Raw genomic sequence first — 14698 nt, 5'->3', positions numbered from 1 at the left:
AGCTTTTCCTCTTCGTGGGAAGAGATAACAGCTCCCAAAAAACACTGCCATTGTTCTTTCTGATCTTTGGAGTCTATCCTCATTTTTCTTTTTCCGGGCTTCCTTTGTCATGGAAAAACGCCCTTAGACTAAAAAGATTCATATACATCACAACAAAAAGCATGATACATGTTCCTATTTCAGCTGTGTTCAACAAAAACAAAAAACAAAAATAGAGTTTGCTGATCAGCCATGTGCCATGTTATGCGTTTTGAGCATATGGAGGCTGGTCCGAAACATGGTCCTCCCCGTTGATTTCTTCCACTATTCTCCAGCTGCCAGAACTTGTTGAAGACCGTCTTTAGAAAGTTTGTCTGCCATGTCATTTCGTTCCCTGTATATATGATGAATGGTAAAAGAATTCAAAGATAATTTCAGGTGCTGAATTTCTTCTAGGAGAGGCTGCAAAACATAATTATGACAACTGCTATGACCATTTATCCATTTGATAACATTTAATGAGTCCCCAAAGATCTGAAATGTGAGGGTGTTTCTGTGTATCAGCCAGCATATAAGAAGCTTGAGGGCAGATAGTTCTGCATAGTTGTTTGATCCATTTCCCAATCCTATGGAAGCTTTTAGAGAGTGACTATTGTTTAAGTGGATAACTATGCCTGCTCCAGCTTTATCTCCGTCAAAGTAAGCCCAAGGCACTCCATCCTTAATTTGTTCCTCTTCCACCTTCCGGGGTTCCTTCTCTTCCTCTGAATCCAGGATATTTGTATATATAGATAAACAATGTACAACAATTAATTCTGCCTCTCTTTCTTTCTCTTGAAAGATATTTCTATTTCTAGCAATCCAAATGCCCCAACAGATGATAGGAGGCAGATTTCTTAATTTTCTTACTGAGATTTGGTTCCACCATTTATGCCAAACTTCAGCAAAGTGAGTCCCTTCCCAGGAAATAGACAATTGAATATGCTTGGCCACCTCCGACCATACCTTTTTGACTACAGGGCATCCAATGAACAGATGATCCATAGTTTCTGAGTCATTTTTGCATAATGGACACCTTCCCGGCCCTTGTTTGAATCCTGCTTGGAGAGTGTCCCATGTTGGGACTTTCCTTTTCAGGATTATTGTCATTCAATTTATATGAACTTTTCCTTAACTTATTATTACTATTTATTTCAAAATTTTCTTTTAAAATGAAACTAACTGTTATAAAGAAAATATTTATCAATCATTACTTTTATTACCATTTCTAAAATATATTTTGATAATTTTTGGATTTTTCAATTATACAGTTATATAAATCTTATATCCATCTTAACCATCAAAACTATAAATATGTTAAGTTAAAAATATAACCACATATAAACATGAATAAAACCCCTCCATCTTAACCATCAAAATTATAAATCTGTTAAGTTAAAAATATAACAACATATAAACATGAATAAAACCCCTCCGTTTCCATATAGCTACATATATTTAATTGGGAAAAATGTATAAAGTTAAAAAGAACCATTTGTCTAATCTTTGGAGGTGTCACGCCCTAGTGCCCGTAGTGTAAGAAGATACAAGTAATAAAAAAGCAAGTCTTATCCCAACCGTATCTTAAAACCTGGCTGGCAAAATATTCCACCATGGCTTTTTCTCTTGGACGCAAACAGAGATTATGCTAATGAAAAATATTTTCACATAAAACAAAGCTTGATAGAGTTTGAAAGAACAAAGCTCGATGGAGTTTGAAAGAGATAACCATATTCTGGCCACATTTACAAAAGCTACAAAATAGAGGAATTCAAATTTGCTTGAATTCGAACTGTAAGTGGGACGTTGATGGCATGTCCACCCGTCCCAAAAAGCTATCAGTTCAGAGACATTGGGGCCGTTTGAAAGGGAGAGTATATACGATAATCTCCTACATTCATCTCATATTTTTCTTTTCTTCTCTGCATTGCGGCCTTGATTCCGTCTATATCTGTTTCCTCTGTTGCATGGCCTTGCATTTTGGATTTTACAGTTTTTTCCTTTGATTTTCCGTTTTGATTGTTTTTTTTTCCTGTCTGCTTGCATTGTTTGCCCAAGATATTTTATTCTTTTGTTGTTATGCAGAGGAGAAGAATGCTAGAGATGAAATGCTTATTAGTAAGTTTGTACAGTTAAAACCCGACTGGTAGACAATGTCTATGCAGAGAACTTAAACTGTTCAACAGTTTTTATTCATTGTTTCTATTTCACAGTGAAGCCGTGGAAAATTGCAAGAACTATCACGGTAGAGATTGTGCTTTTATTCTATTTGGCGGTTCTTGCTTCATGGTTTCGACCTGCTTGATAAATTTGCAACAGGAGAAGAGAAGGGCTCGCCATGGAGGGAAAATATGAGACAATAACCTACGGTTTCTGAATCTGCATTGTGTTTTCTCATTTCTTTCTATATCTCTTTATCCTTGGGTTTCTCTGTCAACTCTGTCTAAGGCGGTGGTTAAACTTTAAATGTTTGACAGTGTATTGTGGAGATGAGAACACACGCTGGAGAAGAGTACGAGGGTGCCAAAGGATGTTCGTACACTTTTTTGTCTTATTCACTATTATGTCAAGCGTGCAATATTAGGTAAGAAGCAGTATCAATTCTTCCTTTCCCGTTCCTCAATATATGTAGACAGGCATTCCATCATTTCTTAGATTACTTAGAAAAGAGACTTATACTCTCTAAATCTATATACGATAAGGATGCCTCAGGCAAACCTAACCCCGTAGAGTTATTCAGTATTGCCCCATGCTCATTGTTTGCTGAGGCATTTATATTTTATATTGTTGCATATAGTCTAAATTGATGGAGTTTAAACGTTTTTATCTATTATTTAACACTCATAGGGCTTCAATTTTTTGCGCAGAGCAGCAATAGTTGTCCTATGATATAGACCATTTGCAGCTTTTCATATTTTTTTGGCAGTTGCTTGCATGTTGGTTAATACTTGAAACAGGTAAAGAGGTTAAGAGCGGGGCTGGCCACAAGGAATCCAAGATGACAGCTCAGGTTTGTTTTGGTTTTTTTTTTTTTGAGCCCTGAGTCTATACTTATCTCTCCAGCTGACATATCGTTTGCAGTGGAATTGCAGGGGAATGGATGAAGAATACTTACTTGGGTGTCTTGGAGGAAAAAGAGGACACGAAAGCCTTTCGTACTTATTTTGTCAGTGAAATTGAGGACAGGGGGGTCAGGCTGTGAGATTACGACATTTTGGTGGACAGGGGGTCAGGCTGTGAGATTACGACATTTTGGTGGTTTACATAAAATCTTTTAATACTCATTTTGTGTGAAGATGGCGTAGGTATGTGCCATATCCATGCAGCCTTTTCTGTACTTTCCAGCTAGGTGAACTGCTAACCCATAGAAGATGGGGTTAGGCCAGTGAAAAAGTCTTGCTAAACAGCTGTAAATTAACTATTTAGAAAACTGTTCTACCAAATTTCACCAGAAAATATTCCTAAGTAAGGTTAGCGAGAAGTTATATAGATTAATAGCATATTGTGAGTTGTTTTACTTGTTTATTTGCATTTGTTTGATTGGGGGATTTATTTTATTGAAGGATGTACTACAGAAGGGAAGAAGGATGGGTAGAGATGAAACCCATTGGAGTGGAGGAGCTTGATAGATGATTTTGCTTGGTGGATTAATATGCTTATAGCTGTAAGAGTTTTATCTGTAAGAGTTGTTTCATAGTTTAGGAGAGGTTAAACTTTTTCTATGATTATTTCAATCCTAAAATAAATGGTTTTATTGATTATTTCATTCCAAAATGGTGCTTATTTGCTTTTAATTTCTTTGATAGTTCTTTGCTATTTATTTTGGTTTGATTTATGATTTGAAATGAACTCTGATTTGCAACAGGTTACAGGGTTCGATGAAAAAGATGAGACAAGGGATGTTTTATTTCAATAAAATAAAAACTGTCCAATGTTTTTCCTAAGTAAGTTTGTTTATTTTGGTTGATTATATCATCTATATATAATTGTTATCACTTTGGAGATTGATTCCTTTTCAATCTTTCTTTCCAGTCATTGCAAAGATAAGATCACATGCTGAAGAAGGAGAAATGTTGATAAATAATACAATCAGACTACCAGTCAAAATCAGGTAGGTAGACATTTTTTTCATATTCATTGTTTAGATGGTTTTTCTATAACTAACTCCATAAGTTATTAGGTTATTCTTCCTATTGCTAATTTTCTATTAATTTAATTGGTGGTTAAAACTATTATTTAGAAATATTTTTGTTGAAATTTCACTAAATGATATAGATGATTACATTGGCCAACTATGTAAATGTATTAATGTCATGTATTGTGCATGCCAAATTTCAGTTTGCTCATTTATTTGAGATGTTTTCCCTAAAGATTGTTGGATGTCGATCATTTTTCAGCAGCTCATATTCCCTCTTTGGGTCAGAAAAATTAGTGTGGGTGGTCATGATTGGGATGAGGTCGGTTAGTGCTACTTTGTGTGTAAGCTTGGATTTTGTGGTGCACAACTTTGTTAGGATGAGGAGAACTAGATGCCACCTGAAGTCCCCAAAGATACTAGGGTTGTGAATTCATCTTTGCTCAGAGAGAGACTAGCATTTTAAATTCATCTTCACCCCAATTATTTGATGTCATAAATGTAGCCATTGATCATTGATCATTGATAGAGTTAAGAATCCTTATTTTTTCACAATTAAATACGACTATTTGTGTTTCAATGTGGTAAAGAGATTTTGGCAATAATTATCATGTTGGATAGGGGATTTGGATGTGAACAATTATCCATTTTTAAAATATTTTTTCATTTTATTTTTATGAGAAAATTGTGAGGTATTTAGTATTTTAATAGGTGTTTATCCAATTGGATGGGTGGGGGAGTAGATCTATCGAAACAAATATGGAATCGGAAGTACAACATGCCGGTGAGAATTGGGGATATCCTAAGATATCAAGACCCTCCCAAGGGATCTACGGTGTGGAATTTGGCAGCCCGAAACAAACACCTTTTCCAGCAACATGCCTTCTGGGAGGTTCGCAATGGCAAAACAAACTGATTCTGGACAGAATCTTCGTAGCAAAGGGAAAGATAGGAACTCAGGGAAATATACCAGCAAACCAGGAATAGTAATATGCATGTGGTGAAACATTACTGGAAGGAAGAACAGGGTGCAGAAAGCTGGAGGAGATGGAAGACAAAAGATGATTGGAAACATGCGACAAAAACAGAGCAATGGGCAAACCTAGACAAAGAACCAAGGACAAGGCAAATAACGATCTGTCAAGACTCAGACATCTTGAGATGGGGCTACACCACTAAAGGTACCTTCACCATAAGCGAAGCCTACGATATCCAAGTTAGACAAGAACAGGAAGGGCAGGATATCATATGGAAAAAAATCTGGAAAGGTGGGTGTTGGCCAAAGGTAACCCACTTCCTCTGGATGGTTAGTAAAGGACGCATATTGACCTGGGATCAGTTGCAGAAACGAGGCTTCCAGGGGCCCTCCTTTTGCTGGCTATGCCACCAACACTGGGAAGACATGGAACATATCCTCAACACTTGCCAGTTTGCGGAACAGAAGTGGAGGAAAATGCAAGGAGTTTTTGAAAGGATGGACAGAGACCAAAACAATATCAAAGGAACAATTCTCCTATGGCGGAATCATATCTATTCCAGCCCTGTAGTAAACCGGGCCTGGAGCCTAGGCCTAGGATTCACCCTCTGGGCCATATGGAAGGAACGAAACCATAGAATCTTCAAGAACAAAGTAACTCCACAGGAAAAAGTATGGGAAGGTATTGTCCAGAATATAAGGGAAACAATCCTGGCAGAAACATGGCACAAAGAGGACTGGCAAGTGCCGCCCCAAGAAGCCCGAATCTTACAAAAGCTAAATCTAGCCCTGGGGATGATCGACACCAAAGCATGGAAGACAAGCAACGTGGGCATGACCTTCGGGTCCCATTTTACCCCCCGGAAGAAGGGTTCATAAAAATTAACTTTGATGGGGCTTCCAAAGGAAACCCGGGAGAGGCAGGTCTTGGTGGACTCTTTAGAGACCCCCAGTCTAGCACCCGTCTCATCTATGTAGAGAGTTGTGGGATTGCTAGTGACAACGAGGCAGAGTTTGTGGCAGTACGATAGGGCCTCTTAATAGCTGTCAGAATGGGATATAGAAACCTGGAAGTGGAAGGGGACTCAAGCCTAGTTATAAATACAGTGGCAAAATTAAATAATGGCACTAAGTGGGACAAACTTAGCCAGAGCTGGAGGACTGCAAGACTTATCCAGGAGATAGGAGAAATCATTCCCAAATTTGACTATATATAGGTCAAGCATGTCCAGAGAGATGGAAACAAAGGGGCCGATTTCCTGGCTAATTGGGGATGCAACCATCAGCAGGACAGGATGGAAAAGCAATGGCCGGTTCGACCATGGGATACAACATTTGAAACCCTGGAGGCAATTTTGGCCCAAGACCTCAGGCAGAGCCAAGAAAGCCGAAGCTAGGCAATCCAAGCTCCCGATCGGGATGCGGGTCGATGTTAGAGAGGCCAGACTGGGATGTGATATGGGTAGTACGAAGGCCATAATGACCGCCGCCCCCCACATGCTCAAGGCAGGGGGTGCGGTGTCCTTCGGAATGAATGCATGGATGGTGAGTGGGCAAGGTGGCAGAGAAAGGAATAAGGAAGGGTGGTGGAGAAGGTTAAGGCATTCGACGTGCAGGATAGGAGAGAGCAGCTGTGGAGATGGGAGGCGACTCAGAGCTGGGGAGGGGCGAAGGCAAGCAAGGAACCTTGGCTGCGGACAAGAAACGAATTCCCAGTATGTAATTTGGTCATGCTCCTATATTGATTCCATGATCTGGCTGGGGGGAAGGGAGGGGAAAGTGGCCATCGCAATGGGGATTAGCTTTGTATGGATGCACTGGGGGTGGAAAGGGTATGCCATGGCTTGGTTTTGTTTTCTGATTCTATCCCAATCGAACCAAAACCTTGGCTGCGGAATTGGCAAATGCGGCTGAGAAGATATGCGGAATTGGCAACAACGACATACCGAGACGGGACAGATGCGAGAATTCAGAATCTGATCGAAGACTGGGAAGCGAAGATTAAGCAAGAAAGTGAATCAGAGGAAGAACTCGACAATTGGAGGATGCTGGTCTCAGACCCAGGGAATACTCGTGGGAAAATTACTCAGTTTAAACACACCCTTTATTTGTACTTCTTAATGAAGAGCCTTCTTGGAAAAGCTATTGAGCAAATCTCTGTGGGGATGGCGGTTACAGTGCAAGGCCTGCCAAACTATAAAAAAGGTATGGAGAAAATCCTCTTCCAGTTGCACAAACAGGGCATTAGGATGGATCGAATCGACCACCACATCCCTTGCATTCTAGAGCTGTATGGAATGCCAGGGACGACTGCTGAAGATCTTGCTCCTGTTGCTTCTGTCTCAGATGAGCAGAAAGACTAGACTCCCCATGCATAGCTTTTGTTTATGCAGTTAGCTTTTAATTTTCCTGTTGCATACGCTAGTTTTGACAGTTATGTAGTATTTGGACATGGAGATTGAGACTTATCTAGCTTGGCTAGAAAGACTAAAACAATTCTGTTTTTGGGTGGCTTATAGCGCTGATTGGTGGCCAACAGACTTGGTTTCCCCTTGGGGCAAGTTGAGGTCACCCGGTCAACCTGTGTGGTGTAAATTTGCCTAATATATAATAGAAAATGGATGGATCTGCCAAGCTTAACAAAAAAAGAAGGTGTTTATCCAATTGTAGGAGTCATAGAGATGAACTCTAGATAACAACTATATAAACGCTATTCAAAATTTTGTACTTTTATAGCAAAGCTTAGGTGAATTTCGCAAAACCATTTTAATATCATAATTTGATTTTGTATTTTTATAGCAAAGCTTATGTGAATTTGTAAACCATAATAGAGCATTTTCACCATAACTTGAGCATAGATACTATTTTGGCCATACTCACACCCATCTTTAAAAAGATAAAAAAATGCCTATCAAATCACATTATACTAGAAAAGGATTTGAAAAAATTGCAAATTGCGTTCACAAATTTGGCCTAGACTTGCATAGTGCATATTCTACATTGTGATCAACCTAATTCAATTGGTGATGGGAGTTTTTCTAAACACACAAAAGTTGAAATTTATAACTTTTATTACATGGTAATCTCTAATTTTTGCGTAGGTGTTGCTTGTAATCTTGTGAATAGCGAAATCATATAGTGTTTGCCTTGTATCAATTATAGTCTTGTTCTCCCAATCCATTGAAAAGATGCACTTTTAGTTTGTTTTTCAAGAGGGTCCTCAAGTCAATCTCAAATGTGTTTCCCTCCATCCATCGTTGTAGAGATTATTTATGAAGAAGCATGAGTTGTGATGCACATCATAATCTCACTACTTCGTAGTCCATCCATCTTCAGTCTGACTATATCTTTTGCATTGGAGCTTTCCTTAATTCAAATAAATATACTTTCTATTTTAGCCAGATGATTTTAGGATTTTTTTTGAAATAAAATGTTAAATTTACGCCACTCATTCAAGTCACTTGGACTCAAAGGCTTTGAATCTTTGTACTAACAAGATGAGATTTATTATACATGCTTCCCTCATTAATCATGGTTGGTTTTTTATATTTTCAAACTAAACATTGTTTTCTCAAAGTGAAGCTTTTGATATTTGAATGCTATAAGATTTAAACTAGTTACCAAATATATTTTCCCAAATGAGAGGTAAATATGTGTTCCCTCATGAATCCCCATACACAATCATTTTCTATAAGATCCCATTTAATTCTTTTGGATTGCTTTTTGTCCAATCATATATCCCACTTCCTCATGGATTATTTTTTAAAGCATGAGTGCAAGTCATGCATCTTGCTCGGTTTGTCTACTTGCTACCTAAAGTTTAACTAATTTGAATCAAGCTTTGTTTGTGTGCCTACTATTTGGATTATTTGTTGTTGCCATAAATGAGATTGACATCCAAACTTGCAAAATTCTTTCTTTCTTACTCATTTTTACAACTTAATTATTTATATTTTGCAAGGGGAGGTCAATGACTTTGGCTTTTGCAAGGGGAGGTCAATGAATTTGTAGGAAATAATATATTTGCTAAACTCACCTTAGACAATGGCCTAAGGAACCAATTCAATTTTGTTTTGGGATTTTTCAATGGTTGTGAAGGAATTTATCCCCCTTCTTTCAGTTTGGTGTTTTTACTAACTCATCTAAACATAATAGGCTAATGTGAAAGGAGTAGATAAATGAAGTAACTATTTTTCTTTTACTATGACATATGCAAAACATAGGAAACGTGAAGCAAAAAGCATCGAAACAAGTACAACTCCAACAACCTAGATTATTAAATCTTCTCTTTTTAGCCTATCATTGCCTTGTCCTCATATTTACCTTGGACCTTACTTGGCTTAAGCTAGCTCTTGAGCCATTTGCTTCCTTTAGATTGTGACAAGTATTTTGACTATTGAACTATTTGTTACATTTTTTGTTACTCCACTATGACCCCACATTAGAGTCTTGAACTAGTTCATTATTTAAGTGGGTTCCTTGTGGTTGAAACCCACTATTTGTGGGTTGCATTCATTGCTTTTGAGGTTAAAACCCTTCCCCCCCTCCCATTCCCTTTCTAGTTCCTTTACCCTCCCTTTTAAATAATTGCTCCCCTTGTCTCCCAACAAGGCCTTTTTCATTGGTGAATCCTTTGGTATCTCTTCTAACCCTTGTGGTTTTTGTCCCTAGTCCACATTGGATTGTTTTGAGAAAGATTTTGAAGAATGTAACTAGGTTCGGTCTTCATAATTGTATTTGAGTCATAATGAAATGTATTTATCAAAAGAATGAATAATATATATTTTTAATTATTATTATGACTTATTAAAGCATGGGTTTCATGCTTGGGTCATCATGTTTTAGGTCAAAGTCCCCATTGAGGACTTCTAGGATTTATACTAAGTCATTAGAGTCATTTTCCATTTAAGAGACCCTTCTTGTGCTTTTGAATCATGTAAAAAGAATTAATATTGAGTAAAATAAGTCATATGTCACGTCCACACCAAGTTGACCTCAAGGAAATCAAGTCGGCCTCAAACAGGGTAATTTGACCTCATCAGAAGGTTATATATTGGAGTAGTTCGATTCATTTGGAGGACATCTCTCACACAAGTTCGATATCCAAGAGGAGCAAAAAAAGTGCGAAGTTGCAGAAGAAGGAGAAGAATTGCTGGAAGATCGGATTTCTAGAACATCTCTCCGAGACGTGTGAAATTGTTGGGTTACTTCTGGAAGATCGAAGATTTTGTTGGGCTACTGCTGGGTTGAAGTTCTGTTGCTGCCGCAAGTTAGGTCGAAGTTATTACTGAAAGGGTTATCATCTACAGAAGGAAGAAAAGGCTGCCTTGGTGTGGAGAAAGTCTATGTCTAGGTCAAGAGTCTTGGATTATCTTGTGAAACTATTAAGGAAGAGTTGTTGACTGGGTTTTCTCCTAGATAGGGGTTTTTCCCTAGCTGTCTGCCTACATCTGATGTCTATGATCTTTGTGTTATTGTTTTGATAATTGCTTGGTGAACTAAAGATAAAAGAGGAACATAAGAAAACATAAGAATATCACAAGTAATTATCAATATAAATAAAATCTTTTTGCCTTTCTGATTTTCTAACAAAAGAGGCCTTCTTGTTCCTTTTCATTTTAGGACCTTGTCTCTCTCCACGTCCCTTGGTGCATTAGATTTCTTATGCCTTTCCTATATTTTTTACTAGCATTGTCGTTACCTAAAAAATTATCATGCCTACTCTCACCCATGTTGGTGGAGCCTCTTTTCCTTTCTCTAGATTTATAAGACAACTTTTGCTCCAATCCCTAATACTCACTTGGCCTTGCTCCTCTGGTTGTTCCTTCTTTCACCTTGATTTGCTCTCTTTGTAGCGTTTTCACTTTTCCAAGGGAATCCTCTACTACATTGTTTTGTTCCCTCTTTATTTTTTTCTTATTCTGTATCTTCTAATAAGTGGGGTAGTTTAGTAGATCCCTTTCTATAGGCAAGATTACATCCTCCTATCACTGTTAGTGGCGTACAAACTTGTACAACTTTACTTTGCACATTGCCTCCATTGATCCATTAATTGTCCATGAAGGTTATAAAGAAGGGTATTTATCCTATTATCATTGTCAATAGCCTGTAAGCTGTTACAACTTTCTTTTCCAACCTTTCTCCATATGCTCATTCTCCCCTCTTTGGTTTTCCGTTTCTTGCAATAGCTTGCCCACTTGCATAGCCCACATGGTATGCCTCACCCTAGCTAACCTTTGACTCAAAACCATTGTGTGCCCTACCTCTTAGTCTTGTTTGCATCCCCAAGTTAGTCTTAGCCTTGCTAATGACATGCTTTTATGTCATAATTAGTGTGAACCATTGCTCTTGTAGTGTTGCCCATCATAGTTTCATGACTTTACCTCATCTATAATTTGTTGTCCTTTGTGGTCGAAAGTGTGTTTGTGGTCCACATGTGCCAAACCCTACATTAGTCATTTGTTCGTTTGCTATTTGTCGCTCTTGACACTTCCTTCCCTTCATGCCTTGAGCATAAGCCTTCCTTCTTTGGCTTCCTTGCCTTGAGTTATTCTAATACTTCTTTTGGGCACCTCCAATGCACCGGGGGAAAGTTTTCTGGTTTTTTTCTATTTTATGAGTGGCAAGTCCATTGGTTGTTTTCTAAAATGTTGGCTTAGAAAAACTTGGGGGCTTGGTGCTCTTGCATGGTCATTTTTGGCCTCTCAGCTACCATTTCAACCTCTAACCTCTTCTTTTGGTCTATTCCGTGTATGGTGTCTTGGTCTCCCTTTCAACCTCACTATTGCCTTTTTTGGCCTCATGGCATCTCTTTTTGGTCTCTTGCCCCCTCTTTTGGCATTTCGGCCTCCCTTTAGCCTCTTAGCCCTCTTTTTGGTCCTCTCAACAACCCTTTTAGACTTTTGGCCTACCTTTGACTTTTATTATCTCAATCCATCTTCTCCTTATCCTAATATGTTTTTTGTTGCAATAGGCGATGTTAGAGCATAGGTCTAGTTTACTTGTTGGTAAAAAGGGAAGCACATCCTTCCTCCTTTTTTCTTATAATCACCCAATCATCATTTCTCTTCACCATTACCCCATTGTGTGAAGGAAATATTGGTGAAGAGTCAAATAATTGGGTTCATTAGTGGTAGAAACCATGTTTGCACTATATAGGTCATGTTCCCCCGATGGCGAGAAAAATATAGCACAAAAAATTTGACATTTCAGGCTATTTTGCCCAATGACTTTTGAAAGTTCTCCAACTTGACACAATAGCTCATTATTCTTTTCCTATCTCTTTTTCTACCCTCAGTTTAATTTATTTAATTGGTCTTTCTATTGTAGTTGACACTTACCAACATTGACTAATCACATTATATTATTAGCCATTCCAATACTATTGTCATCATTGGTCTCTATCCAAAAGAAGGGCCAACCAAAAGTTTTGAATTTGACTTCTTGGTTTAATGTGTAGGACACATACATCTAATTGAATTGGTTTATTGGAGGGTTCCTTGCCTTTTTCTAGCCTTTGTTTTTGTTAACGAATCCTCTCCTAGGTGGGGCCTATGTGTCTTTTTCTTCATTTGGGAATCAAACGTTTGTCCTTTTCCTTGCGCTCATGCCTTTATAATTTGGAAATTCCCATCCTTCGTGTCCTTATGTTTGTAAGCCCGTGGACAAAAACTTCATTAATCCAAGGAAGACAAACCCAAAAACGCTAGGAAATTAGGTGGTTTGATTGAGTGAAAGTTGTAATATAAACAAAAAAGTATCAGCCAATAGAAAGTAGAGAAAAATTGTGGATGAATTGTTCAATTATCATTCTTCATCAAGGCCTCAATAGACAATTAGAAGTTCAAAAGTGAAGAATAAATTTTAGAATATTATCCAACCCTGTTAGAGCTAGTCCTCCATAATTTAATAGACCCTCGAGTCTACCTGAAGGATGTGCTCTCATTCTATTAGATATGAAAGTGAATGTAACATGGATGCAATCTAGTATGTTCGAAATCCATGCACCCCAAGTCTGGTCTATGCTTTAGCTAGAAAACAAAAACACACTGAGAATGCCTAACTCTAAAACTTTTGCAGATAGGAATATACCAACAATTAGATTAATGCACAAGACACAAAATTTAACACCTTAAAATTATTTCTTATTAGTCCTTCAATATGAAAATTTATTGCTCCCGTACCAGGGGAAGTGGTCCTTTACAATCCTTCGTAAAACCAAATACACAAAGAGGAAATTACCATTGTTTTGTCTCTTCAAACTGCTATCTTAGGGCACCTTGTAGACCTTGCACAGGTTAGCCCTTCTGCTTGGTCACTGTTGTGGCACAAACTAGTAGGCTTTGTGAAGAGGCAAAAGCTAGAGGGCAAAACAACACTTGGGACAAAGGCCCACTGTCACCACAACCCAAGTCCCCTACTCTTCTCGGATTTTCACTAATGGGAGGAGTCCCACTACTACTCACTTGTGATGAATGTCTTTGTGACAGGTTTGAAGTGAGGTAAGGTAGCTCATTTGATGGAAAGTTCAACAAAGGTGCGAGCTTTGGGAGAGGCTAGAAATACCTTACATGAAAAACCCCTTTATAACAAGGTTACCTGAAACCTAGGGTTGAGATAGACCACAAGATATACGTAATATCTTAGGTTAGGGTAGATGAGAGAAGAGGCATGATAAATTTACTTCAGCAAGTACCAAAATTTTGCCTCAAATAGTCCCCAAGTTGAATGATTAGCCTACTAGGTTCCCTCTTGGTATGGAAACTAGGGCTTTCAAATTTATGGATGAAATCTAGGGGGGTGCCCACCAAATTTGGTGGAGAGGTAGTCTTACACCTAACATTGATGTTTAGGCTTCTAGATTATTGAAAAACTACCCTCCTTGAATTTTGCACCAAGCCCTATTTAAGGCCTCCTTATCCTTAAGAGTACGAAAATGTAGGTTAAAAGAGAAATAATTTGAGTTTTTGGTGACCACCACGGAAATTTGACTAGTGCCTAGACCCTTGCAATTCTCTCTTCAGGGAGACCTAAAGGAACAAACTTTCGCTACCCCTTTAGATATTTACCTCTTAGACACTTGTTAATGGAATTTCAAGGATAAAATGCAATAATTCCCTTGGAACATTCATTCATTCACTATAAAAAAAGTAACACATGCAAAATTCCCAATTGTTACAATTTGAAACAATACTTAAACAATTAAGGCACATTAATAGCCACAAGACATTATTCCATGCATTAAACATTAGCAAAAATCAGAAATTCGTCATAAAAGAGCACTTACAAGATAGTGAAGAGTGTATCCATCCATAATAGAAGCTCCAAAAATGAGACAATTTATCCACACATAAAAATGCATCCATTAACCAAAGATCCTCTCTAAAATTGTAGGTCTGAAATTGCCAATGAGACTGAAAATCCAAAGAGTGATGGTGAGATCTCAAATGAGGTCTCCCTAATATATACAAGACCTGTGAGGTCGAATTACAAATGAAAAAGTCCCTGTAATATGTCTAGAATGCTAATTAACCCACCCATGGTTACAAGCCAACCATGATGACTTTTAA

The 14698-nt window shown here is 38.1% G+C and overlaps 1 long non-coding RNA gene across 6 annotated transcripts in view; it reads left to right on the top strand.

Annotated features, from left to right (window-relative positions):
• The first annotated feature begins 1756 nt into the window (after positions 1-1756).
• Positions 1757-14698, top strand: part of LOC149241373 (uncharacterized) — a 74778-nt gene continuing 61836 nt past the window's right edge. For 3 of the 6 annotated variants that reach the window (XR_016245624.1, XR_016245622.1, XR_016245619.1), the window contains exons 1-6: positions 1757-2602; positions 2945-3028; positions 3100-3323; positions 3582-3682; positions 3884-3962; positions 4051-4129. This is a non-coding gene — a long non-coding RNA (uncharacterized LOC149241373). The remainder of the gene's footprint in view (positions 2603-2944; positions 3029-3099; positions 3324-3581; positions 3683-3883; positions 3963-4050; positions 4130-14698) is intronic. The other 3 variants (XR_016245620.1, XR_016245621.1, XR_016245623.1) reach the window with 3 other exon arrangements.

Source organism: Pinus tabuliformis, chromosome 8, assembly GCF_031772625.1.
Source record: "Pinus tabuliformis cultivar Carrire ecotype Pingquan chromosome 8, CPIR1, whole genome shotgun sequence".
NCBI lineage: Eukaryota > Viridiplantae > Streptophyta > Pinopsida > Pinales > Pinaceae > Pinus > Pinus tabuliformis.
Note: the sequence above shows the minus strand (reverse complement) of the source record. Positions and strands in the feature narration are given on the sequence as shown.